The sequence below is a fragment of the Myxocyprinus asiaticus genome, chromosome 26 (assembly GCF_019703515.2).
Source record: "Myxocyprinus asiaticus isolate MX2 ecotype Aquarium Trade chromosome 26, UBuf_Myxa_2, whole genome shotgun sequence".
NCBI lineage: Eukaryota > Metazoa > Chordata > Actinopteri > Cypriniformes > Catostomidae > Myxocyprinus > Myxocyprinus asiaticus.
Window position 1 is genome coordinate 14,039,385 of NC_059369.1, and position 26,771 is coordinate 14,066,155.

Genomic DNA, 26,771 nt, shown 5'->3' on the forward strand with positions numbered 1-26,771 from the left:
CAGTGGAGATGATTGTGGACTTTAGGAGGAACACCCCAACACTCACCCCCCTCACCATTCTATACAGCACTGTGGCAGCAGTGGAGTCATTCAGGTTCCTGGGCACTACCATCTCACAGGACCTGAAGTGGGAGACCCACATTGACTCCATTGTGAAAAAGGCCCAGCAGAGGTTGTACTTCCATTGCCAGCTGAGGAAATTCAACCTGCCACAGGCGCTGCTGATACAGTTCTACTCAGCAGTCATTGAGTCTGTCCTCTACACTTCAATAACTGGCTGGTTTGGTTCAGCTACGAAATCAGACATCAGAAGACTATAAAGGACAGTTCAGACTGCTGAGAGGATTATTGGTTGCCCCCTGCCACCCTTCAAGAACTATACACTTCCAGAGTGAGGAAAAAGGCTGGAAAAATCACTCTGGACCCCACTCACCCTGCCCACTACCTTTTTGAACTGTTGCCTTCTGGCCAACGCTTCAGAACTCTGAGCACCAGAACAGTTTTTCCCTCAGGCTATCCATCTCATGAACAGTTAAATTGCCCCATTGAGCAATAACTATGTGCAATACACAGTTTAGTCTTTCTTATATTTATCCAACACATTATATTTATCCAACACATCCAACACTGGAAGCTTCTGTCACCAAGACAAATTTCTTGTATGTGTAAGCATACTTGGCAATAAAGCTCATTCTGATTCTGATTCTGATTCAATATCTCTGGCATGGTTGTGCAATACCTTTGCAATAGGAAAAGCCATGCATTTTTTTCTTCTCTTCCTCTTGAGTTTGACTTTGTCCTTGTCTGTTTTTTTCCTTCCTTCCTTGAGTTTAATTTTGTCCTTGTCCTTGTGTGCGATTTTGGGCCCTCCATTGAGGAGCCCCTGGTTGTGCAGAATCTTTGCCAAAGATGAACAACATGGTGTGAAGCCCTACGTTAGGCCAGCGTTGTTGTGCAGTATCTTTGTTGAAAGATAAACAACATTTGATTATGAAAACCCTCCGACGAGGGAAGAGTTGTTTGAGATATCTTTGCCGAAAGGTGAACAACATAGCGTAAAGCCATACGATAATGGCGATGTTGCGTGCAGTCCCTTCGTTGAAAGAAAACAACATTTGATTATGAAAACCCTCCGATGAGGGAAGAGTTGTTTGAGATATCTTTGCCAAAAGGTGAACAACGTAGCGTAAATCAATACGATAATGGCGACGTTGTGTGCAATCCCTTCACTGAAAGAAAACAACATTTGATTATGAAAACACTCCGACAAGGGAAGAGACTGTTTGATGGTTATCTTTGCCGAAAGGTGAACAACATGCGTAAAGCCATACGATAATGGCGACGTTGCATGAAATACCCTTTGTTGAAAGATATTCCATGAGGCTCAAGCCCTATAATGAGGGCGGCTGTTGTTTAATGGTTATCTTTGCCAAGGTGAACAGCATACATAAAGCCATACAATAATGGCAATGTTGTCATGCAGTACCCTGATGAAAGATAGTGTGAGCTTTCCGGCGAGGGCGAGCTGGCTTGTGCAATACCTATGCAAAGGAAACCATGCTTGAGATTATGGAAGCCCTGGCGAGGAGGGTAGACATAGTTATGCATTATCCTTGCAAAACGATGGACGTGCTTGAATTGAATCATTGTGTAGAGAAAGATGTGATGAGAGAGAGCCACTAACCACCACCAGACAGGTATGAAAACGTACATCTTGACAGTGGACTCGGGTATACCTCGAAGAGCGGCAGTAGTAGCTGCTCTGATGCGAATTGAGTGCCCTGAGAAGACATGTGGAGAGAGACCACAATGTTTTAGGGTAGCGGTGAGGTGGTTTCTGAACCAGTAGCGCGACATGGGGGCTAGGGATGGAGTGATGAATGGGGAAGGAAATTTGAGATGTCTAGTGTGAAAGCAAAAGGAAATGAACATGCACACTGGATGATCAGAACAGAAAATAGAGGAATAATGTGTGATTGGCTGAAGCAGGAATAGTGGGCCCAGGCGGAGTTGTAGGAAGTGAGTGTAGACCGGACAAGTCCTTCTGCATGAGAGTTGGAGCGGAATTTAAATGGGGCAGTAAGGAGGGGCTAAATCCAGCAGGAGGTCTGAGAGGGGTAGGCAGGGAATGTTTTTTTTTTTTTTTTTTTTTTGCTGGCGGGGGGCATAGTCTGTTGAACTCCTGGAAGCGAAACGAGAGATGGAGTCAGCGATTATGTTGAAAAACCCAGGAATGTGTCTGGCTGAGATAATGAAGTTGCAGGAAATGTGAGCGCAATGTAGCTCTAGTGGGAAGACTAGCAGCTGTACATCATCGCACCATTAGCTAAGTAACTCCTAGCCAATCACATGTAAGCCATTGCTTTATAAGTTTGCTCACAATCTATCACATTGCTGTTTCAGTGTGCTAACACGGCAACCTCCACCACCCCACCACCACCAGTGGAGTCCCGTCCTGCATGGGGGTAGGCTCCTCGCCCCTGCCTCCTATCTCCGGCAGGATATGGCAGTTTGGAGTACAACTTCTTCGGACCGCCAGATGGGGCTTACGCCAAAGAGAGACATTACATTTCTGTTTTATATTCATCAAATAAATGTCATCTTAAATTTCACTCAAGTCTGCGAGTCTTCCTTATAGAAATGCTCTGCCATGGCAGACGTCTCATAAGGGACATTATTGATTATAGTGACGACTGCGGAATTGTCGCAAAACTACAACGCGTTTGTATGTCCAAAGGGAAACCCATATAACTCTGGCCATGACGATTGGATAAATTTCAAAGAGAGCGGATGAGGGAGCGTAGGAAGCTATATTGAAAAATTAGTCTGGCCATTTCCCTGTGAACCATGATCATAGAAAATATCCCCCGAATCATACGGAGGGAGCCGCGTCCATGAAAAGGGACATGTCGTCCAGAGATTTTTTCTTTTTTTTTCTTTTTTCACCGAAAGAAAAATGCCATTCCAGTGTTTTAATAGCTGTGACCAGAAGAGGAGGTCCGAGTGACAGCCGTCATAGATTGATATGATATGGGAAAGGTTTTCTACAAAATGGGCTAGTGTGAGGGGCAGGAAATGAAGGAGCGGCCTTGAGGAATGATACGCATGCAAATTGATGTGGCATGATAGGGACAGGAGATCGTGTTTTGAGACCCAAACTGACCGAAGAACGACATGCAAATAGACCTGATCCTGTCGAGTTTATCTTTAGGCAGGGAAGCTTGCATGTTTAGAGAATCGAGCATGATGCCGAGAAATTCGAGAGACGTGGCGGGCCCGTGGTTTTCACTTGAGAGGGGAACACCCAACTTGTGAAAAAGCTCGATAGAACTTCCAAAATAGGGTTGTGGGCAGCGGGGTGATCGATGAGCAGGAAATCGTCGAGCAGGTGTAGTATGGAGGGGAGCTTAAAGTGATTGAGAAGGATCCAACATAGGCCTTCCGATAGAGAATTAAAATGTGAGGGCTACTTCTGCACCCAAAAGTGAGTCGGACAGCAGAGTAAAATTTGACTGCCATGTGACACCGGAGAGGGGCCAGTCAGCAGGGTGAATGGGCATGATTTTGAGAGTGTCTTCGATGTGCCTTTTTTTGTTTTGCTTTTTTATAAGTATATACATACATTAAGTGGAGCAAAAACGAAAACATTGATAACTTTAAAATCAATAAGGCATTTGGCAACATAGTTGAAGAAATAACAAGAGCATTAGGAGGGAGCTATGACTTACCAGCAGGAACAGAAATTAATAGTAGCAAGATGAAATTAATGAGCTCGATTCAGCACAGGTTTTATCCAATGATTGCCAAACCTACTTACCTGCTACTAAATGTAGTGTCCCCAACCACGAACATTAAAAGTGAACGGCATCATACTGAAATGCATTGATACTTAAATTAAAAGTAATGTAGTTAGGCTGACATGACTGTTAAACTCATGAGCTTTGAAATTGGAACAATAAAGCCCCAATGCTTGAAGATCCCCAAAGATTAAAACATGGTCCGAACAAAGGTGAAAGTGAATGATTTATGAAGACATACGATGCAAATTTCTGCACTTTAATGATGCCTGAATGAGTAATAAAATGTAAATATGCCGTGAAATAGGAATAACCCCCTGTATGACCTGATCATATAGGTGATATGCATTAAGCTGGTAATGAAATTATCTGATGAATAAGGGAATGCAGTGCGGAGCCTACCGCTAGGTGTCAGAGGCGCGCCACAACAGTGGTGCTTCCGATGAGAATGTGGAAGTATGTATAGAGTAAAAAAACACTGCATTTTCCAAAGCGGCATTAATGTGCCCTTGAAGGCGCTCGGGTAGGGAACAGCACTCGAAATGTTGAACCGAACGAAATAGGTTAATTATTTCACTAAGGACCTTTTCACAAGACCTTAGTGAAGGCTACATTTAACTGTGATCTCATGCTCCCTTCAGAGTGCCCACATCATGAGCTCTGCCCGCTATGTGATTTAGAGCGAAGGCGACCAACAAAACAGGGACATCTTACTGAATGGAGTGATGGGACCCCGTACAATGAGCACTGTACATCATGACATGCCTGAATAATGATCTTAATTCCCACGATGTGGAACACTTGGACATGCAACACGGTGAATGACATGTGAGTGAACCTTGACCAAGTTACCCTCATGTGATCACGCTGTGAACGCGTGGTTGCCTGCCGTTACTATGAGAGCAAATGCGCTGTTGACATGAAAAATTGCTTTTTGATATTGATGCAGATGTGTTATGATGAACAGACAGCATAGGCAACAGAAGGCCTAGACCAATGATTGAATCCGAATGCATTTGATGATATGATAAGAACTTAGCTTATTTCTGATGGAAATCAGCTGCTGCCTGAGCCGATGATTTTGACAGACTTGGCGAGGAGCGCACTCATTCCACGCCCTTTCGTGCATTCCGATTGAGGATGCGGTGGCTCGATTGAGGGAGATCTCCTAAGTGAATGAGATATGGATGAAGATCCGGGTTTGCTGATTGTTTACTTCCCATGGGTTTGATGCGGGCAGAAGTTGAGATGAAGAGACGGCGTCATTGGGAAGGGAAGGTGGGCTTCCAGAGGTGTTCTGTGCACTGGTTCTCCTGTGGCCTGGAGAGGTCGGAACATGTCTATTATGATTCCGAGAGGGCACGACCCCACTGAGAATCCAGAAATTTGCAGACGTGTGTTTGCGTGAGGTCTGCTGTTTCAGGATAAGGTAAGGAGCAGTGAATAAGTCCGTGTCCATAGCTGGATGTTAGCTAGTCGGAGAGCAACTTGGACTCGACGTCAGACAGTGCTATAGAATGATGTTGCCATGTTAGCACACTGAAACAGCAATGTGATAGGTTGTGAGCAGACTTATAAAGCAATGGCTTACATGTGAATGACTAGGAGTTACCTAACTAATCGTTCGATGATGTACAGCTGCTAGTCTTCCCGCTAGAACTACACTGCGCTTACATTTCTTGATATACATTTTTTACTAACTTTTACTATTTTTTATTTGATTTGAATTGAATCTTGCTATGTTTTGCTATTGCTGTAGATAAATCGAGGATAACTGAGTTTCAAGTTTTTAGTTTAAATTTTTAAGCTTAAAGTAACCATTTAAAGTGATTTTAAGGACAGTTTTGAAATTTTACCAAACAATTTGGTCAAACTGGGTTCAGAAAAAGTGACTAGCTGAAAGGTGAGTAGTTTGCACCCCTGGTTTAAATATCAGACCAAATCCGATATTTCCTGACAGAGATGTGTTTGAGTTTGATGTGGTGAAAGATTAATCTTAGCCCAAAAATTAATGCTTCAAAATTACCAAACATGGCACAAACCAGAAGTGAGCACAAATGATGAAGACAGGCGAGAGTGATTGACATGGGGTTTAGCCTGCGCGATTTCACGGCTCCCAAAAGCTATCTTGTTAAATACAAAGTTATATGTAATGATGTTCCTTTTAATGGCACAAATCAGGCACAAATGAATGACACTGGTTTGGAGCAATTTGGTCCACATGGGGTGGAAAGTGACATCGCTGCTTCCGAAAGGTTTCATGTTATTTCTAAGGAAGGGAAATAGATACAGTGTTTCTTTTAATGGCACAAACCAGCACAAATCGAGCATAAACGAACGACACCGGTTTGGTGCGATTTGGATGACATAGTGTGGAGAGTGACGTCGCTGCTACCGAATTCAAATTCTTATTTCTAAGGAATTCATGGAAATAGATACAGTGTTTCTTTTAATGGCACAAATGCAGCACAAACGTACGACACCGGTTTGGAGTGATTTGGACCACATGGGGTGGAAAGTGACGTCACACAGCCAAAAAAATTGTCTAATATCTCAAACACCAAACCAGCACAAACGTAAATTTGTGCGGCACAAACGAATGGTATAGATTTGGTAATGATTTAATTATAAGGGGTGACAATTTCAACAGGCTTGTTTGAGATGAGCAAGTTCTGCACAGAACCAATCACTGGTGATCACCGGCAGGTGCATGCCGGTTAGAAATCTGTCTGACTTGCTGTGATGTCATGATGACGTATGTCAAAAAATTTAGCAGTTGTAGCAGGCAGGCAGTGCAGTTGCTTTTTCTGAGTTGTGGCACGATGGGAAATGACTGGCTGATGACACAGCTTATGCTCATTGACTTAAACAACTGTGATATTTCGTTAACTTCTAAAATGTTAGATTTTTTATCTATAATATCATGTTTTTATGTGTATTAATTATATGTGAATATTCCCAACACTTTGACAGTGCAATCTCTGTATGGGATCAGGGATAGGTATCATATTTCTATGCCACCTGCCTGCTCCAACTGCGGCCGTCCCACTCTCGTGGTAGTATTGTAAACATACTTGGTGATGATATCACAGTAAGTCGGACAGATTTCTAACTGGCATTCACCTATTGATTTCTAACTGGCATTCACTTGTCGGTGATCACCGGTGATCGGTTCTGCACAGAACTTGCCCATCTCAAATGAGCCTAAAGAAACACATGCTTTTTTCTTCAATCATTGCATTGGATCATAAGTAGAGAATGTGAAACATAAGTAGCCTACTGTCGCTCACATGTTGCATGTTTTAAAATTGCACTCTTTTGGGGCCCTGGGTAGCTCAGCGAGTATTGACGCTGACTACCACCCCTGGAGTCATGAGTTTGAATCCAGGTTATGCTGAGTGACTCCAGCCAGGTCTCCTAAGCAACCAAACTGGCCCGGTTGCTAGGGAGGGTAGAGTTACATGGGGTAACCTCCTTGTGGTCACGATTAGTGGTTCTCGCTCTCAATGGGGCATGTAGTAAGTTGTGCGTGGATCGCGGAGTGTAGCATGAGCCTTCACATGTGGAGTATCATGCACAATGAGCCATGTGATAAGATGCGTGGATTGACGGTCTCGGAATCGGAGGCAACTGAGACTTGTCCTGCGCCACCCGGATTGAGGTGAGTAACCTCGCCACCACAAGGACATACTAAGTAGTGAGAATTGGGCATTCCAAATTGGGAGAAAAGGGGATAAAAATTAGAATAAAAAAAAAATGCATTCTATTGACAATTTAAAATATGTTTTCACTGTAATGTTCTAATTGCAAAATAGACGGCAGAAGATAAAAGTTGAGTTTTCAAGCTTTAATTTGATAGCAAGTATGTGAACACTGATGAAATTTTTTATATAAAACAAAGCATTTGTTTTTTAGCCACACTCAAACGTCCCACTGGTTGGCGAGTGACAGTTAACAGGTTTAAAATGGGCATGTAAGACGGCCTCTGTAGCATCCCCATTTTCACCTACAGTCACCAAAATTGGTACATATATAGTTCTAATCAAGATGGACAACTTTCAGAATTATAATTATTAGCTCCACCCAACAGGAAGTCGGCCATTTTGGATTGTTTGAAAAAAATGCATGCTCTGGAATTTGAAATACTTCTCTTAGGGGATACATGTTACAGGTACCAAATGTGGACGACATCATGCCAAGACACTGACGATGGTAAACTGTGATTGGATTTTTTATATATCAAACGGTGTTGCCATGGCAACGCGATAACCTAACATCAAAAAATGGGAAACAGGAAGTGTCTCATATCTTCTCCGTGAATCATGTGATTTACATAAAAATGTTACTGTATGTTTGGCCTTGCATGCTGATCACATTGATGTGGCTATTGTGGGTCATGGTCATAGTGCCACCAACTGGCAGAAGGAAGTGTGTGCACTTTTAATATACATTGAAATATCCCTCTTATGTTTACCTGAATTGCTTCACATTTTTTTAGAATAATGTCAAGACTTTAAAATTCTGAAGGGATTCTTGATATCTTAAATAGTGTTGCCATGGCAACACATTCAATTTCATTATTCCTTTTTATGTATATTCACATGTTTTTGAGGTACTTGGCATGCTTAAATTTTCATTATATTTTGCACACACATCAGAGTTGTAAGCCATTAGACCTGGGCAAAAGTTTGCACATGGGTGTGGCCTAGCAGCTCTGTAGCACTACCTTTTGACAACAGTGGTGGGGTCAGTTTCTTCTACAGTTACCAAACTTGCTAAAATATATTGTTCTCATCAAGGCAGACAACTTTCAAAATTACAGTCATTATCTCTGCCCAACAGGAAGTCGGCCATTTTTAATTAAATGTGCATTTTTTGAAAATTGCAGGCCCTGAACCTTTGAATACTCCTCCTAGGGGATTCATGTGATTGTCACCAAATTTAGGCAATATTATGCCAAGACACTGAAGATGCTAAATTGCGAACATATTTTTGATATTTTGAACGGTGTTGCCATGGCGAAGCATTAAATTTATGGAAAAATGGAAAACAGGAAATGCCTTGTATCTTCTGTGTGCATAGTGTAATTTTGATGGAAATTCAGATGTATGTTCAGTAATGAGGGCTGATCACATTGATGCAGCTATTATGGGTCACAGTCATAGCGCCACCAACTGGCAGCAGGATGTATGTCACTTTTAAGAGACTTTGAAATAGCCCTCTTGTGTTTACATGAATTGCTTAAAAATTATTTAGAATAATGTCAAGACACTGCTGATTTAAATTTGTAAAGGGAATCTGATATCTTAAATACTGTTGCCATGGCAACGCATTAATTGTTATTATTCTTTTCTTTCTATATTGGTGTTTTTGAGGCATTTGGCATGCTTAAAAGTTAATGACATTTTGCACACACATCATTTGCCATTAGTTCTGGGCAAAAATTCACACATCGGCATGTAGGGGGGCTCTGTAGTGCCCCCTTTAAAATGGGTGTGTAAGACGACCTCTGTAGCACCCTTATTTTCACCTACAGTCACCAAAATTGGTACATATATAGTTCTCAACAAGACGGACAACTTTCATAATTATAGTCATTGGGTCTGCCCAACAGGAAGTTGGCCATTTTGGATTTTTTGAATATTGCATTCTCTGAACTTTTAAACACTCCTCCTAGGTGAATCATGAGACTGTCACCACATTTAGACAACATTATGCCAAGACATTGAAGATGCTAATATATAATTAAATATTGAAAGGTGTTACCATGGCGAGGCATTAAATTTATGGCAAAAAATGAGAAACAGGAAGTGTCACATATCTTCTGTGTGCAATGTGTGATTTAGATCAAAATTGAAATGTATGTTTTGGGGGATAATCACGTGGATTTGACTATTTTGGGTCACGGTCATAGCGCTTCCACCTGGCAGCAGGAAGTGTGGCTGTTACAACAGACTTTAAAATAGTCCTCTTATATTTACCCAAATTGCTTCAGAATGATTTAGAATAATGTCAAATGACAAATGCATGTGTCCACCTTGCATTGTTTTCTGAAAGCCACCAGGTAGAAATGGACCAGTCATGCTTGGGCCCATCATCACTGCTTGCAACTATATTTGCAAATTACAGCTGTACAGGGTTATCAGTATGTGATGCAAATTGGCTTCTTACAAAATAAATTAATAAACGGAGATGAAATGTTGATCTGAGCTGAAGTTAATTTATTATGTGGAAGACAGAGACTGCGGATTGATAAGAGGGACATGAAACTAGCACAGTGTTTGAGATTGGTTGCCAGTGACAATGGTCCAATACACAGTTTAGTGGTCATTACACAAAAACATCTGACTTCAGAATGCAGTGAGTTACCAATCAAAATTTTGTATTCGAGCTGTAACATAATTTTTTATGATTACTACAGTATTGATTAATTAGCTTAGCAACATGCTAACACCAAACTACATTAAAATCAATTGTCAAGTCTCCTGTGCACTTGCTTATTCATTTGGCAGAGTTGTTGCTAATGTAGATCTTTCTAATTCAGTCACTTACGAAGTTCCATCCAGTTAACATGCTGCCTTTAAAGCCGGCTGCCTATGTAGACAGCAAGGCAGCTCACTATGTTGGAACAGAACAGAGCATTGTCTCAATTTACCTCTTAATGCTTCTTTTCAAAAACACAAACACACACATGTACACACTGTTATGAGGACAGTCCTCTTAACACAGGCAAATACAATGTTTATCATCTCTATAATCATTAAACAAGGTATTAATATTTAAAGCCGTTAAACTCAGGCAGATGAGTGATTTCAGAGCTGGGCTTTTCTATTGGCCCTCTCTGAGACACAGTCATGTCGGCTGACCTCAGAGACGCACAAACACGGGGGCTCCCATAAAACAGACACATGCTCTTTAAGCAAAGTCCCATAATTAAATTAGCTTAATATTAATTTAAATTAAGGCAAATTAAGCAGGGTTGATGCAGGGTAACTGTATGGGAGTGTGGTCAGCTGTGTGTGCTGTATAGGTATATAGAGAATGTCGTCCATGTGGTACTCAGTGTGATCTCTCCTGTTCACCCTGAGAAACAGGCACATGTGGTACGTATAGTAAATGACACATGGTAAAGGAAAACAAGCGACAGAGTGCAGCCATTCATCACATAAATAATACATAGTTTTAAAAAGAATAGAAGAATTTGTTGAGATATGAAATAAAGTTTCATACTGCAACACATACACCTGCAACAGCATGATAAATGAGTATTACACTGTGCCTTTCCATGGCTGAATAGGTTATTTCAACCTTACACTGATCCATTAATCAATAATTACATAAATCTCTATATAATTTACAATATTGTACAATAGTTGGAGTCAAAACCAGATGCTCTAAGACTTTGTTCACATTGCACCGAATTCTGATTTGTTTTTCAAATATGATTTTCAGGACTGACTGTCCACACTCTCATTTTGTAAGTGATGAAATCAAAGAAATAAGTTCAGACAGTGTGATACATTTTCGGTGTATCAACATTGGTCGCTATGATTTAAGCTCGAAGGCAAGATACTTTTTTCTACAAAAACTGAGATAAAAAGAAAATATAAATTTTACCTCCCACCACAAACCATCATCATAAGCATCAGAGGCACTGCTGTATTTTACATATTCCTGCATATACTGTATATGTAAACACTCACGTTCACTCATTCAATATCAACTTCACAGCGAATGCCATATAGTTCGCTGTTTGGGAAAAAAGGAAAAAATTAGTGACTTTAGACACTACTGTGTACTTTGTATAACGTTAAGTAAAGCATGCGTTGACATGAGTGCCAAAAAACTTTACCTGAAATGTAATCTTTACGTTGAGACCAAAGGCGTAGGTTTGGTGTGAAAGTTGGTAGGGACATACAGTATAGCAGGGATATCATTCAAAAATGTTGGTATTTAGAAAATGCAAGAAAGTGTGAGACAATTTCACAAAAGAAACAAATTTTAGGGAGAATGGAACATTAACATTTTCCCCAACTTTCTGCTTTCCAACTCCCCTCACTCCTACATAATCTTTTCTCATATTGCTTATTTACATGCACTTACATTTTTATCTGAAAAAGTAGGTCTCCTGAATGAAATATAGGCTTTAGGCTTAGCCTGCAATTAATTACTTTTACAGAGCATTATATTCCAATCTACCCCGATGTTCTTCTCCAATGTGCAAAATAAAACATTTATTTGGAGTTACTGGGAGAATGGAGCATCTTAAAATCCTGCACCTCTTACACAATCGTTAAAATTTTAAGGTGTCTTACCGGCCGAAAAAGCAGAATCCTCCACTGGGCTGAATGCAAAACTTAGAACATTTTTGTCTCAGATGGAAAACATTTCCATATGAAAAGTTTGCATGTTTAAATCTTTAAATTTCAAGGATTGGATGCAAAATACCAATGGAAATCCGCCTGTGCAATCTCCAGATTTTTTTATTTTTTTTAAATCTGTCAAACGACTGTGATTGATGAATCCCGACTAGCGCTGAGAAAAGTCACAGGTGCCACGTGATAACACCATTTATGCACTCCTTCAGAAGAGGTAGAACAATAATTCACACATGAATAATTATACTAAGGATCTTTAATATTTAAAAAACTGTATAAAGTTAAAGTATTTTCTGTGTGGTAAAATTGCACAAATGTTGGTCAGGACATTTCTGATTTTCTGAAAGTTAGTAGGGACATGTCCCTATCATCCCTTCCTAAATCTACGCCTATGGCTGAGAATAAACAAATTTCTAAATTGTCTGATTTTAATAGTATTTCAAGCCACATACAAATGTGGTTCTGACTGGGTTTGTGAAAATCTGATTTCATGTTTGTTTTATGTTCAGACTATAAACAACTAAATGGATGAGTTGGATGAGTCGGATATGCATGACAAACACCAACACCAGTCCCCTTAAGACCCAGACCAAGACTATAGAAGCCTCAAAACCAAGGCCTATCCCCAGTGCTACAAAAGTGGAGTATACAACATATGCAATGTATTGGGATGGTACACAAAGAAGGTAAAACACCTGTAAATAGGTAGCTCCAACCCTGCCTAACACCAATACTTATACCAAGACATGTTGGTCCTAGAAACAAGCCGTCCCTTTAAATGAAGTGACATTGAGCATCATTGCAGCCTTCATTTTAAATACTCAATAATAAAAGGTTTTACTTTTCAGTATAAAGGAAAGCAAACATTTTACATTTTCAATACAAGTTTCATACATGTTTTCCATACAAGCTTGTTACATCTGAAGCATGCCAAAAACAACAGGAGACATCCTTTACCTCTGTGGGGTCAGGAAAACATATTGAGTAGTGGTAAAGGTAATTATCACCTTTAGTACTCTGGAGTACTGTGGTCTTGTCTAAGACCATAAGCTGAGGCCTAAAACTTTACATTCTGAGAGCCAGAGCTCTTGAAAAGTCTCATGACCAAGACCACGAGGTCAAAACTCCAACTCTGGTAAATAACGTTTTTGCCGTGTATAAGCTTACAACTGCCACAGTTTGAAAACAAGAATAAACCCATCCTTATTACTTCAGGAGACATAATATAAACAGGGATCTTTCTCAGTCAAATGAATGCCGGTATGAGGTGCATGCAGTGTATATATTAACATAATTAACAGAATTAACAGACATTTTCTAGACTCATTGCATATTAATGCTCTTGCGCAAATTACTGCATTAAAATGTATAAAGATAACACAAAAAAGTATCAGCAATTCTTCTCTGAGCATTTCTGCAGACATAAATGAAGAAATAACTCAGAGCTGAGCTCAAAATCAAATCAAACAAAGGATGTTTTTGACTGAGATGTCCACTGAAGATTCTTATACTATCTTCTAAAGAGATAGTTCACCCAAAAATAACAATTCTCTCATCATTTACTTACCCTCATGATATCATCTCCAGTTACACATGTAACCACGGTTCCCTGTCTGTCACGTTGTGTCAGTGTAGTGACACTAGAGGTTTGCTCTTGAGAGCCCCAATCACCTTTGCTTTTTTCAGAAAAGCCAATGAATATTGGCGAGTGCAATTTGCATGCCACTCTCCGCCCTGGACATACGGGTGTAAAAGGAGATGGCGTGCACCACTCATTCAGACTTGTTCTTCGGAGCCGAGCGCATGTGTGTGTTTGTCCCGTCACCTTGCTATCACTGCTGGATTTTATGGAGCATATCAGTGGTCACCCTCGCACGGTTGTGCTTCCCCTGGGTGTTTTGGTAGCTGAGTCCACAGGTGTAAAAAAAAGAGTATATTTAAAAGAGTGTATTTTCTCTAAAAGAGCTTGCACAAATGATTGCCATCTTTTTAAAGATGTCCTTTCGCCTTTGTACTACTGGGTGTGGCTGTTATCTCTCCCCACCAGATGGTCACAATTTTACAGCCCTTATTTTATCGTGGCCAAGGAGGGGGGGGGGGGGAGTTGCGCCCCAATCCTGGATCTGCGTGCCTTGAACAGAGCCTTGCACAGGCTTCCGTTTAAGATGTTGACGCAGAAGTGCATCCTAATATGCATCTGTACGTCATTGGGATTGGTTCGAGGCCATCGACTTGAAGGACGTGTACTTTCCCGTATCGATCCTTCATCGACACAGACCCTTTCTTCAGTTTGCCTTCGAGGGACAAGCATACCAGTACAAGGTCCTCCCTTTTGGTCTGTCCCTGTCCCCTCGCGTCTTTACCAAAGTCGCAGAGACGGCCCCGCTAAGGGAAAAGGGCATTCACATCCTCAATTATCTCGACGACTGGCTGATCCTAGCTCACTCGCGAGATCTATTGTGTGTTCACAAGGACCTTGTGCTTTGGCACCTCGACCGACTGGGGCTTCAGGTCAACTGGGAAAAGAGCAAGCTCTCCCCTGCGCAGAGCATCACTTTTCTCGGTATGGAGTTGGACTCGGTCACCATGATGGCACGCCTTAGGAACGAGTGTGCACAGTTGGTGCCGGCCTGCCTGAGAACCTTCAGGCAGATGGTAGTGGTCCTGGTAAAACAATTTCAGAGGCGGTGGTACTTCCCCTCGGGTTGATGCATATGAGACCACTCCAGCACTGGCTACAAACTCGAGTCCCAAGGTGGGCATGGCACCATGGAAACCAGCTTGTGAATATCATGCCACAGTGCCGCCAAACTTTCAGCCCTTGGTCAGATCTGGCATTTCCATTGGCAGGGGTTCCCTTATAGCAGGTCTCGAGGCACATCATGGTCATGATGGATGCCTCAAATTTGGGCTGGGGTACCGTGTGCAATGGGCAGGCAGTATCGGGGCTCTGGACAGGGCCCCGCCTGCAATGGCACATCAACTGCCTAGAGTTTCTGGCAGTATCGCTGGCCCTGCGGAGGCTTTGGCCATTGATTCAGGGCAAGCACATGTAGGTCCGGACAGACAATACAGCGACTGTGGCATATATAAACCACCAGGGCGGTGTACGCTCACGTCGCATGTCACGACTCGCCTGCTGCCTCCTCCTTTGGAGTCAGCAGACATTGAAGTCTTTGCGAGCCACTCACCTCCTGGACATCCTCAACTGTGCAGCGGATGCGTTCTCACGGCAGGTAATGTTCCGTAGAGAATGGAGACTCCACCCCCGCGCAGTCCAGTTAATTTGGGAGAGATTCGGGGAGGTGCAGGTGGACCTGTTCGCCTCCTGAGAGTCCTCTCACTGCCCCCTTTTGTACTCCCTATCCGAGGTACCTCTCAGCACGGATACCTTGGTGCACAGCTGGCCTCGGGGGCTGTGCAAGTACGTGTTTCCCCCAGTGAGCCTCGTTGCACAGATGTAGTGCAAAGTCATGGAGGATGGGCAACAAGTCCTGATGGTTGCACCGTACTGGCCCAACAAGACTTGGTTCTCAGACCTGATGCTCCTGGCAGTGAGTGAGTGACAGACAGGGAACGTCTTGGTTGATGATGTAACCTCTGTTCCCTGGTGGAGGGAATGAGACATTGTGTCCCTCCTGCCGCGGTGCTGAACCGACCGCTGACATGGCTGGGACTCTCTCTCAGCTCCTCAGCACAACTCTGAATGAGTGGTGCATGCCATCTCCTTTTATACCCATATGTATAAACAGTATTAACAGGGGCACATGCGTGACTGTTGACCCTAGGCACCTGGCTCGTCTGTTCGTTGTTTGTTTGTTTTTGTAGCAACATTGCTACTACTACGTTTGCTACTATAACAAAATCTGTTCCTGGCGATCATGTTAGGGAATACGATCGGCTAGTTGTAGTGGTGATTTGGGTTCTGGTGATTCTATGGGACACATGGAACAATGGATTACCTGTGCTTCCTGTTTACACCCGGGAATACCTACTGAGCTTCCGACAGATTAACAAAACTCTGCCGAAACTTCTCTTTTGTTGTCCCAAAATCACCTGCTCCACACATCGAACTGCCCATCTCACAACAAAGAAGAAAAAGCATGGATCCAGAGGAGGAATATGGAACCGACTCAAAAGGAGAGGTAGCCACTTCCCTCTCCCTACAATCACCCTATCCAATGTGCATTCACTACAAAACAAGATGACTGAACTCTCCGCAATTAAGTATGACAGGGATTTTAGGAAAGCCAACCTGATCTGTCTCATGGACACTTGGCTTTCAGGGGATGTAAGCCACATCGATCTGGAGGGATATTCACTCATTCGATTTGACAGAGACACTAGAAGAACAGTGAAAAGCATTGGAGGTGGATTATGCATGTTTATAAACACCAGCTAGGCAACTAACTTCACGTGAAACTGACTGTTCCACTCATTATGAGTTGTTTCTTTCAGACCACACTATTTGCCTCGTGAGTTTGGGCAAATTACAGTCATCCTGGTATACGTGCCTGGCCCAGATTACGCACTAGCAGCTGAGTGTATAGTTGCCAGTTACAATAAAGTACATTATAAATCTGCTGATGATCCGATCTTCCTATTGGGTGATTTCAATAGATGTGTCATCTCCACCCATCTGCCAAATTTGGAGCAATATGTGACTGTCCAATGAGAATGAATAAGACTCTGGACCAGTGCTTTGGAAATGTGGAGGGCACTTATGTGCCCAGATGCTGCCCTCCACTAGGCCTGTCTGATCATAATGTCATTCATCTCTTGCCAAATTACCATCAGAAACTAAAAAGGGAGAAACCCGCTGTTAAATACATTCAGACCTGGACAAATGATTCAGTTGAAGAGCTGAGGGGTTGTTTTGATGCTACTGAATGGGACTTATTCTTCAGTGATCAGGTCTCCTGTAATGACCCTGAACTGTTGATTTACACTATTACCAGTTATCTCAACTTTTGTGTTGATTCTATTATTAAAACGAAAAATGTCAGAATCTACCCCAATAATAAACCATGGGTCAATAAAGGACTAAAACACCATTTAAATCTGAAGAAAATAACTTTTCTGGAGGGAGACCTGCAAAAAGTGAGAGATTTGGAGAAGGAAATAAGAAGCATGGTTAAGAAAGCAAAAACAGACTATAAAGACAAAGTTGAGAAGGAACTGTGGAATGGTAATGCAAGAGATGCTTGGAGGGGACTGAACATAATGATGGTGTAAGAGAACAGAAAGCAGCCCTCCAATGTGATGACCCTTTTAGCCTTTCAAATGATCTGAACATGTCCTACTCTAGATTTGATAAACATGACTTCAGTGATGAATGTGATTGAGTCTGTGCAGGAATCACACCTGCCTCTGTTACATTAAAGGAAAAGGAAGTCATTTCGATCCTCCAGGGAGTCAACCCTCGCAAAGCTCCAGGGCCAGATGGGCTCAAGGGAAGGGTCCTGAGGGAGTGTGCTACCCAACTGGGACCCATCTTTACCCAGCTATTCCAGATGTTCCTCAACACCAGTTTTGTATCTCAGGCCTGGAAAATGGCAACTATTGTACCTGTGCCTAAAACATCACATATAAAATCACTTAAAGATTTTCGACCCATCGCTCTCACACCTCTATTAAGAAAATGCATGAAGCGCATAGTGAGTAAGGAACTCATATTGCAAACAGCTGAGCTCATGGATCCCATGCAATTTGCCTACAGAGAAAGCCGAGGTGTGGAGGACGCTACTCTTACTCTTCTGGGTAAAATACATGGTCACCTAGACAAGGCAAATACATATGTCCGTGTACTTTTTATGGATTTCTCCTCTGATTTTAATACAGTCCAGCCCCATCTTCTCCTGAGATGCCTGTGTGACATGAACGTCAGTAGCAGCCTTGTCCTGTGGATCAGGGAGTTCCTAAGAGAGAGGCCTCAAAAAGTCTGTATTAATAACACCTTCTCCGACTGCCTTGTCCTGAATACTGGCTTTTCCTCAGGGGTGTGTTTTATCTCCCCTTTTATTCTCTATATACATAAATGAGATCAAATACAATAGTAAAGACTTCACACTTATAAAGTATGCTGATGACATGGCCCTGGTTGCCTGCCTGCAGGATGTCACCAGCCCTTCCTACCTCCAGCACATTGATCACCTTGCCACCTTGTTTGATGGCAGCTTCCTTGACCTTAATGTCAGTAAGACCAGGGAGTTGTGTCTGGGAAGTAGGATGGGAGCAGACAGCATGGTCTTTAAGTCTTTAAGCCAGTCACTATGAAGGGGCAGGAAGTGGAGCAGGTCATATATTTTTAATATTTGGGAACAATAATTGACAATAAACTTTCCTTTCAGCCTAATGCAGATTATATTTATAAAAAGGCACGGCAGCGTCTTTCTCTCCTCAGGAAACTGAGGAGATTTAATGCCAGCAAACACGCTCTAACCATGGTCTACAGGTCACTCACTGAAAGTGTTCTCACCTTTAACATTGTCTCCTGGTATGGAGCCTCTCAGGAATAAGCTGACCCAGGTGGACAACCAGGCCAGTAAGATCACTGGAGACAAACAACTGCAACTCCAGAAACTCTACACTTACTAAGAAGGCAGCCCAGGTCTACAATGACCCTACTCACCCCCTTCATTCATCATTTCAGCTGTTACCATCTGGCAGGAGACTCAAAGTCCCATTAGCCCGGAAGAATGGATCCAAAAAGTAATTTGTGCCCTCTGCAGTGGCTATTTTGAACAATGATATACAAAAAAAACCCTCCCCCTTCAGCCCATGAGCACTGTTGCTATTGAAAATGTATTTTTATGTATTTTAGATGTTTTTTATTGTTGTCCTGTGTTGTGTTGCCTGAATGCTGAAGGCAAATTTCCATTTTATGTAAATTTAGTGGACAATAAAGTTTTCTAATTCTAATTCTAATGTCTGGGGCAGAGAGTGGCTTGCAAATTCCACTCGCCAGTTTTCATTGGCCTTTTCTGAGTAAAGCAAAGGTGATTGGGGCTCTCAAGAGCGAACCCCTAGTGTCACTAATTCGACACAATGTCTCGTTCCCTTCATCGGGGAACAGAGGTTACATCAGTAACCAAGACGTTCCCTGAGATGAAGGGAATGAGACATTGCGTCAGCTGATTCTATGGGAAATCCTTTCTTGACAACCTAGTTGAAGCCCTTTGTACAATAATGCCTATTCTTGAATAGGCAATGGTGTTTGAGCCCCGCCCCTTTAGGCATGCAGTTGGCCTATATAAGTGGGTGCAAAATCAATATTTCCTCCGAATTTTTTGTCTGAGGGACAAAGGAGCACATCGCTTGCACATTGTAGCTCTGGGTCAGTATTGCGGCCAGATTACGCAATGTCTCGTTCCCTTCATCTCAGGGAACCAAGGTTACATGCGTTATCGGAGATGTTCTCTTGCAAACAGGTCCACTTCTGCTCTGCCAAATATGCCCCAAATCCTCAGGACCACCTGACGATAAAGCCTCCATTCCCTGGGCATCGCCCCTTGGCATGACAACAGATCTGCGCTGCAGTTTGACAGGCTGATCATTGGCAGTGATCGGATTTCGCACTGGTGATTTATGTAAGCTACTATTGCCGTGTTGTCCAATCGAATCAGTACATGGTAATTTGCTACCTCAGGATGAAAAGCCTTCAAGGCTAAGAAGATGGCTAGTAGTTCCAAATGATTGACATGCCATGCCTGCTTCACACCTGTCCAGGTGCCGAAGGCCAGGCGTATGTTGCACAGTGCACCCCAGCCTGTGCTGGATGCATCTGTGGTTACCACCTTTCACCTGAAGACCTGACCCAGCATGACGTCCTGCTAGTAAAAGGTTGGAGTTGTCTATGGTGCTAAAGCAGCCATACAGCGGCAAGTTGGGCCAATGTGCATGCATCCCTGGTGCCAGTACACAATGTTTGAGCCAGCACTGGAGAGGTCTCATGTGTAAAAAACCTAATGGTGTGATAGCGGATGCTGCCACCATGAAACTGTGCTTTTGAAATGACTTCAGTGGAGTGTTTTCTCCAGTTTGAACTGAGACAGAAACTGAAGAATGGTCTGGACATGTGAGATGTGCACGCATGCACATCTGTTGGCTGGGAGAAAGTGTGCTTTTCGCTAGTTGACATTGAGTGCCAGGCTGTTCAATAGTAAATTCCAGTGCTTGGATGACAGAGCCTCTAATTTGACTATTAATAGCCCATCATAGAGTTCACGAGTTTGGCTGGCCATATCATTTTTGGCGATGAAGGGTAAATGTATGTGGCTTGCTGTCACGAAGGAGGGGCCCGAGGATTTACCCCCCCCCCCCCAAGGGACTACTTAATATATGGAGGAAGCTATAGGGCAGGAACTCTAAGGAAATTGAGGATGGAGATGGGGAGGTGGAGGGATGCCAGAAAGATTGCCGCTATAGTAAGATAAGCAGCGGCTTAAATACCCAGCAGTCGGTAAATTGATTAGCAGATTAGATGAGCAGGCTCCTCCTGAACTTTATTTTAAGAACTCCAATTCATGAGTTTGTCTGCCCATATAATCTTTGGCAATGAAGGGTAAATGTGGGGCCTGAAGGATGAGGCTCTAATTTACCCTCCCAAAAAGTGCTCAAATAAATTTGGGACTGTAAATGCTTGAATATGTCTTTAGAGCTTTAGATGAATATTTATAGGATTAACCTTAAGCTGCATTTGCCAGGTTATTATTTTGCAATGAAATTAAATGGGGATTGAAAGTTTAGACCTCCCCCCACCAAAAGGGAATAGAGTAGATGCCAATACAAGGTTAATGCGCAGTACCAAGTGGGAGAGGTGCTCTTTAGGCTACTACACCACAGACCGAAAGCGTGACTTGCGGGTTATGAATTTTAGATGCTAGTGATCTCCCATCACAGCATTCACGGCATTGGAGCCCACAAAGTAAAATAATGTGAACTTGCGAGTGGCAGAAACAGAATGAGAGCTGTCCGAAAAGGTTCCAACAACTTCTAAAGGCAAAGCCAGCCCGACACCCAAGGGAAGTAATCCACGGTATTAATTAACGTGGAGACCTATGATCCCCGAAGTGGGGGCCTCGTCTGCAGATGAACGAGCGGGCCCGTTGTCCGGGGTACTGAGTCTTAGGACCTCCAGCCGCGAACCGTTGGGATGGGAGAGCTTGCACTTATTCGAACGGGAGAGCTTGCACTACATCCGAACGGAGGGTCACTCTGCATTCGAACAGAAAAGCCCACACTGCGATTCGAACTGGAGAGCCCACAATGCGATACAAATGGGAGATCCTGTGTTGCTTTTGAACAGGAGAGCTCACTCTGCGATTCAAATGGGAGAGCCCATGAGAGAATCTCACTGCATCCGAACATGAGAGCCCACACTGCAATTCAAACAGGATTTGAAAGATGGGGTGGTGTAGAGAGAAGAGCTTGCCAAATTATGTTTGAGAAACTGGTACAATTTGAGTGCCCTGCCCCGGGTTTAGCTAGAGATCAGAGCCAAGTGAGCTTGTTTAATATAAAATAGATTGGTTTGTTTATAGGAATGGAAGGTGTCTGAGGACCAACAGCCGAGCGATTTAATTTGATGTTTGGGCAAACCTCTTTGAGAGGCTGTAGTGGTGGCACAGATACAAAAAAATGGGAGGAGTACAGATGTGTCGGAATACCTGCAGTGGTAAGAACGGATATGAGTTTTTTGAGAAACCAGTGTCTAGACGCTGGGAGGTTATTGTCATCAACAAAAAGTGAGTCAAGGGGAGAGTTGATTTGTGCTCCTCTCTGCTTTAAGAAGAGGAAAAGAGACTGATAAGGCTGTATGTGGGTTTGGATTTTGAAGATGTACATGAAGTGGCCTTGTTTGGTTTGGTCCATTTTGCTCTTCTTGAGAAGAAACCAGATGGTGTCGTCACCTAGGACTTGAATATCCCAGAAGGTGGGGTGAATTTCTGGGTTGAACTTGGAATTTGTGGTAGATTCTGCGCTTCTAAGGAACAAGAAGAAAGTCAATATAAACATAGCTTGTTGGGTCATTGTGAGGTTTTCGAGGAAGATTCTGGAGCGGAGGGTTTTTACGCACTTATATAGCAGATCTATTGTAAGAGGTTGCCTGATGTTGGGGGGGAGGTAATTTTTTTAATTCCTTTTATAAGGAATTTTATCCCGGCAATTTTGATCAAGTGAATGGCTTGATCGACATTGTGGTAATGAAGGGCGTATTCCTCTAGGGGAATTAGGCTGTTCATGCTAGGCTGTGTACGGCTGTGGGGAGCAGAGATAGATTATGAGATGCTTCTTCCCAGAAAATTTTCTGGTAGCGACTCCGATCTGACTTATACGGAATAATTCGAACAAAGGGGTGTTGAACGGACCGATCATAAAACCCGACTTCGCTTCTTTGGATATTAAGACGTTGAACATTACAGGTTCAGATACAGCGGACTGTAAATTATTGCATATTAAGTTGGAATTTGTTAGAATTTCAAGACCTGGGTTGAAACCTTCACTTTGGCCTGTTATCAAGTACCGAGTAAATGCTTTACAAGTTCCAGAGCTAGCTTGGAGACAATGATAGGAGAACACAGATACACTTTTCAAGATTGGTATTTGATTTTGCAGATGACTTTCTGACTAGAGTGGGTGTGAACGCCGCCACAAAAATTGCACACATGCAGGAAACGGCAGTGCTGTCCTGTAGATCTCAGGTTGTTGAAATTATTGCAGACCTGCCAGGATGAGGCAGAACTTGGGTTCCGTGTGCCAAGGTCACTCCTGGACTGCGGGACAAACACTGACAGCCAAAAGTTTGGAATAATGTACTGATTTAGCTTTTTCAGAAGGAAATTGGTACTTTAATTCACCAAAGCGGCATTCAACCGATCACAAAGTATAGTCAGGACATTACTGATGTAAAAAACAGCACCATCACTATTTGACAAAAAGTAATTTATGATCAAATCTAGACAGGCCCCATTTCCAGCAGCCATCACTCCAACACCTTATCCTTGAGTAATCATGCTAAATTGCTAATTTGTTACTAGAAAATCACTTGCCATTATATCAAACACTGCTGAAAGCTGTTTGGTTCATTAAATGAAGCTTAACATTGTCTTTGTGCTTGTTTTTGAGTTGCCACAGTATGCAACAGACTGGCATGTCTTAAGGTCAATATTAGGTCAGCAATGGAAAAAAAAGAAACAGCTTTCTCAAGAAACTCATCAGTCAATCATTGTTTTTAGGAATGAAGGTTATACAATGCTTGAAATTGCCAAAAAACTGAAGATTTCATACAAAGGTGTACACTACAGTCTTCAAAGACAAAGGACAACTGGCTCTAACAAGGAACGAAAGAGATGTGGAAGGCCATATGTACAACTAAACAAGGAGGATAAGTACATCAGAATCTCTAGATTGAGAAATAGATGCCTCACATGTCCTCAGCTTACAGCTTCATTGAATTCTACCCACTCAACACCAGTTTCATGTACAGCAGTAAAGAGAAGACTCAGGGGTGCAGGCCTTATGGGAAGAATTGCAAAGAAAAAGCCATTTTTGAAACAGAAAAACAAAAAGAAAAGGTTAGAGTGGGCAAAGAAACACAGACATTAGACAACAGATAATTGGAAAATAGTGTTATGGATCTTAACCCCATTGAGTTTTGTGGGATCAGCTAGACTGTAAGGTGCGTGAGAAGTGCCCGACAAGACAGCCACATCTATGGCAAGTGCTACAGGAAGTGTGGGGTGAAATGCCATTCAAGTATCTGGACAAACTGGCAGCTAGAATGCCAAGGATCTGCAAAGCTGTCATTGTTGCACATGGAGGATTTTTTTTATGAGAACTGTTTGAAGTATTTTAAGAAGTTCTGATCATTTTTTTCAAATTATAATAGTAATTTTTCACATTATTAATGTCCTGACTATACATTTTGATCAGATGAATGCCACATTGGTGAATAAAAGTACCAATTTCTTTTCATATGAGCAAAATCTGTACATTATTCCAAACTTTTGGCCGCCAGTGGATTTTGTCGCTTCAAAATCAACTTTAGGAGTAGCAGTGCTGGGATTAATCTGAGGGCAAGTCAAGGTCTGAAGAAAGATTTCAACAACCCAACAATACTTTGTTGTAAAGCTCTAAATCTAGAGCTCCCCCAATAGTGCATTGATTTCACTGGGCAACACTAGCAGCGCATTTGTTGGAAAAAAGCTTATGGTAAGTAAAGAAATTACTACCTCCAAAAGAAAGGGATAGGTCAGCTATAATGGAGAGGTAGTCATTCAGTTCCTTACGTCTATTTGGGAACACGGAACAAATTATTTCCGTAAATCTCCCAAAAGCGAAAGTTAAAACGCGATTTGGATTGGATGACATATTTTTTTAATTTATAGTTATTGGACCACAGTTCAAGGAGTGACACATTTCATTTTGGGGAACTGAGGAAATAAGAGAAACTAGATCTACATCAGCACTTGCTAAGATTTTAGAGCGGAGATTAGCAGATACTGGTGGTGGATCCATGGCAACTGTATGGGGAGGAGCCAGGAGGGGAACAGCTGAAACTAGAGTAAAAGGTGACGACTGGGCTGCAGTAGTGAGCATAGGAAAGGGGGGAGGATTTGGAGGTGGAATCAATAACTGAGGCATCCTCGCTTTGTAGTCCGCTCCATGGAAAGGTAGGTTAGTTTGGAGGGGAGGAGCTGAGGGAGGAGGAAATGGGGGAAATGGGAGTTGGTGAAGGGGGGCAGTCAGTGAGGTGGTAGGTACAGAAGCTGGAACTGGAACAGGGTTGGAAAAAAGAACAGGCTGTGAAAAGTGGAGAAATGGGTCTTGTGGTGTGAAGGAGACTGATCAGAGGAACGATGAGCCTGTCAACCTGTGCGAGCATGGGTAATCTCTGTGACCAGATGAGAGGATGGTCCTGGTCTTAGCTGTGAGGGTGGCAGCGGAGATTCGGAAGGACAGGAGAAATCATCATTGGAAGGGAAGAGCTCTATCTCCAGAGAGCTTCTCAACATGGGGCAGGGCTGAATGCCAGAGAGAATGTCGCTAGAGTGAAGTAAGCAGCAGCTTAAATACTCTGCAGTCAGTAAGTTGATTGGCAGATTAGATGAGTAGGCTCCTCCTGAACTTTAGTTTAAGAACTCCAGGAAGTTCAAAATGTGCACGCTGCTCAGCTTCAGTGGAGCGAGTGCTGCATCGATACACTTCGTGAACATATGGGGAGCCAAGGATAAACCGAAGGGAAGGACTTTGAATTTATAAGCTGTTCCCTTGAGCTCGAATCTCAAAAACAGCCTGATCCCTTAGATCTATTGATACAAACCAGTCCTGAGGGTGGATGTGCGATAAGATCTGTTTCTGAGTTACCATTTTGAATGGGCACTTTGCAAGCATGTGATTCAAGTGTCTCAGATCTAAAATGGGCCTTGCTTCAGAATGAGAAAATAGAGGCTCTAGAACCCTTATGGGCATCGCAGCTCTATTGCGAGGAGATTGTGAATCTCTTTTTGTGAGGAGATTGTGAATTTCTGCGTGCAACACCAAAGCATCCGGTGATGGGACAGTAGATGACAGAAAACCATTGAAGTGTAGTGGCCATATTGCAAATTGGAAAGTATAGCAATCGATCATCTTTGGAATCCAGCCTGATTGTTTTTTTTACACAAATGTATTGATTTGCTTCAGAAGAAATTCATTGATCGACTGGAGTTGCATGGATTACTTTTATGCTGCCTAAATGTGACTTTTGGACCGTCAAAGTTCTGCCACCTGTTTACTTGCATTATAAGGACCTGACAGAGCTCTATCTTCTAAAAATCTTCATTTGTGTTCTGTTGAAGAAAGACAGTCATACGCACCTGTGATGGCATCAGGGTAAGTAAATAATGTGAGCATTTTCATTTTTGGGTGAACTATTCCTTTAAGACCAGTGATTGAATGAGTACGGATTTTTTTACTTAAGTAAAAGTACTGCTACTGAAGAAATAATTCACTTGAGTACAAGTAGATGTACTGAGAAATATTATGACTCAAGTAAGAGTAAATAAGTACAGTTGAAGTCAGAAGTTTACATACACCTCAGCCAAATCATTTAAACTCAGTTTTTCACAATTCCTGACATTTAATCATAGAAAACATTCCCTGTCTTAGGTCATTTAGGATCGCTACTTTATTTAAGAATGTGAAATGTCAGAATAATAACAGAGAGAATTATTTATTTCAGATTTTATTTCTTTCATCTCATTCCCAGTGGGTCAGAAGTTTACATACACTTTGTTAGTATTTGGTAGCATTGTCTTTAAATTGTTTAGCTTGGTTCAAACGTTTTGGGTAGCCTTCCACAAGCTTCTCACAATAAGTTGCTGGAATTTTGGCCCATTCCTCTAGACAGAACTGGTGTAAATAAGTCAGGTTTGTTGGCCTCCTTGCTCGCACACACTTTTTCAGTTCTGCCCACAAATTTTCTACCGGATTGATGTCAGGGCTTTGTGATGGCCATATCAATACCTTGACTTTGTTGTCCTTAAGCCATTTTTCCACAATTTTGGAGGTATGCTTGGGGTCATTGTCCATTTGTAAGACCCATTTGCGACCG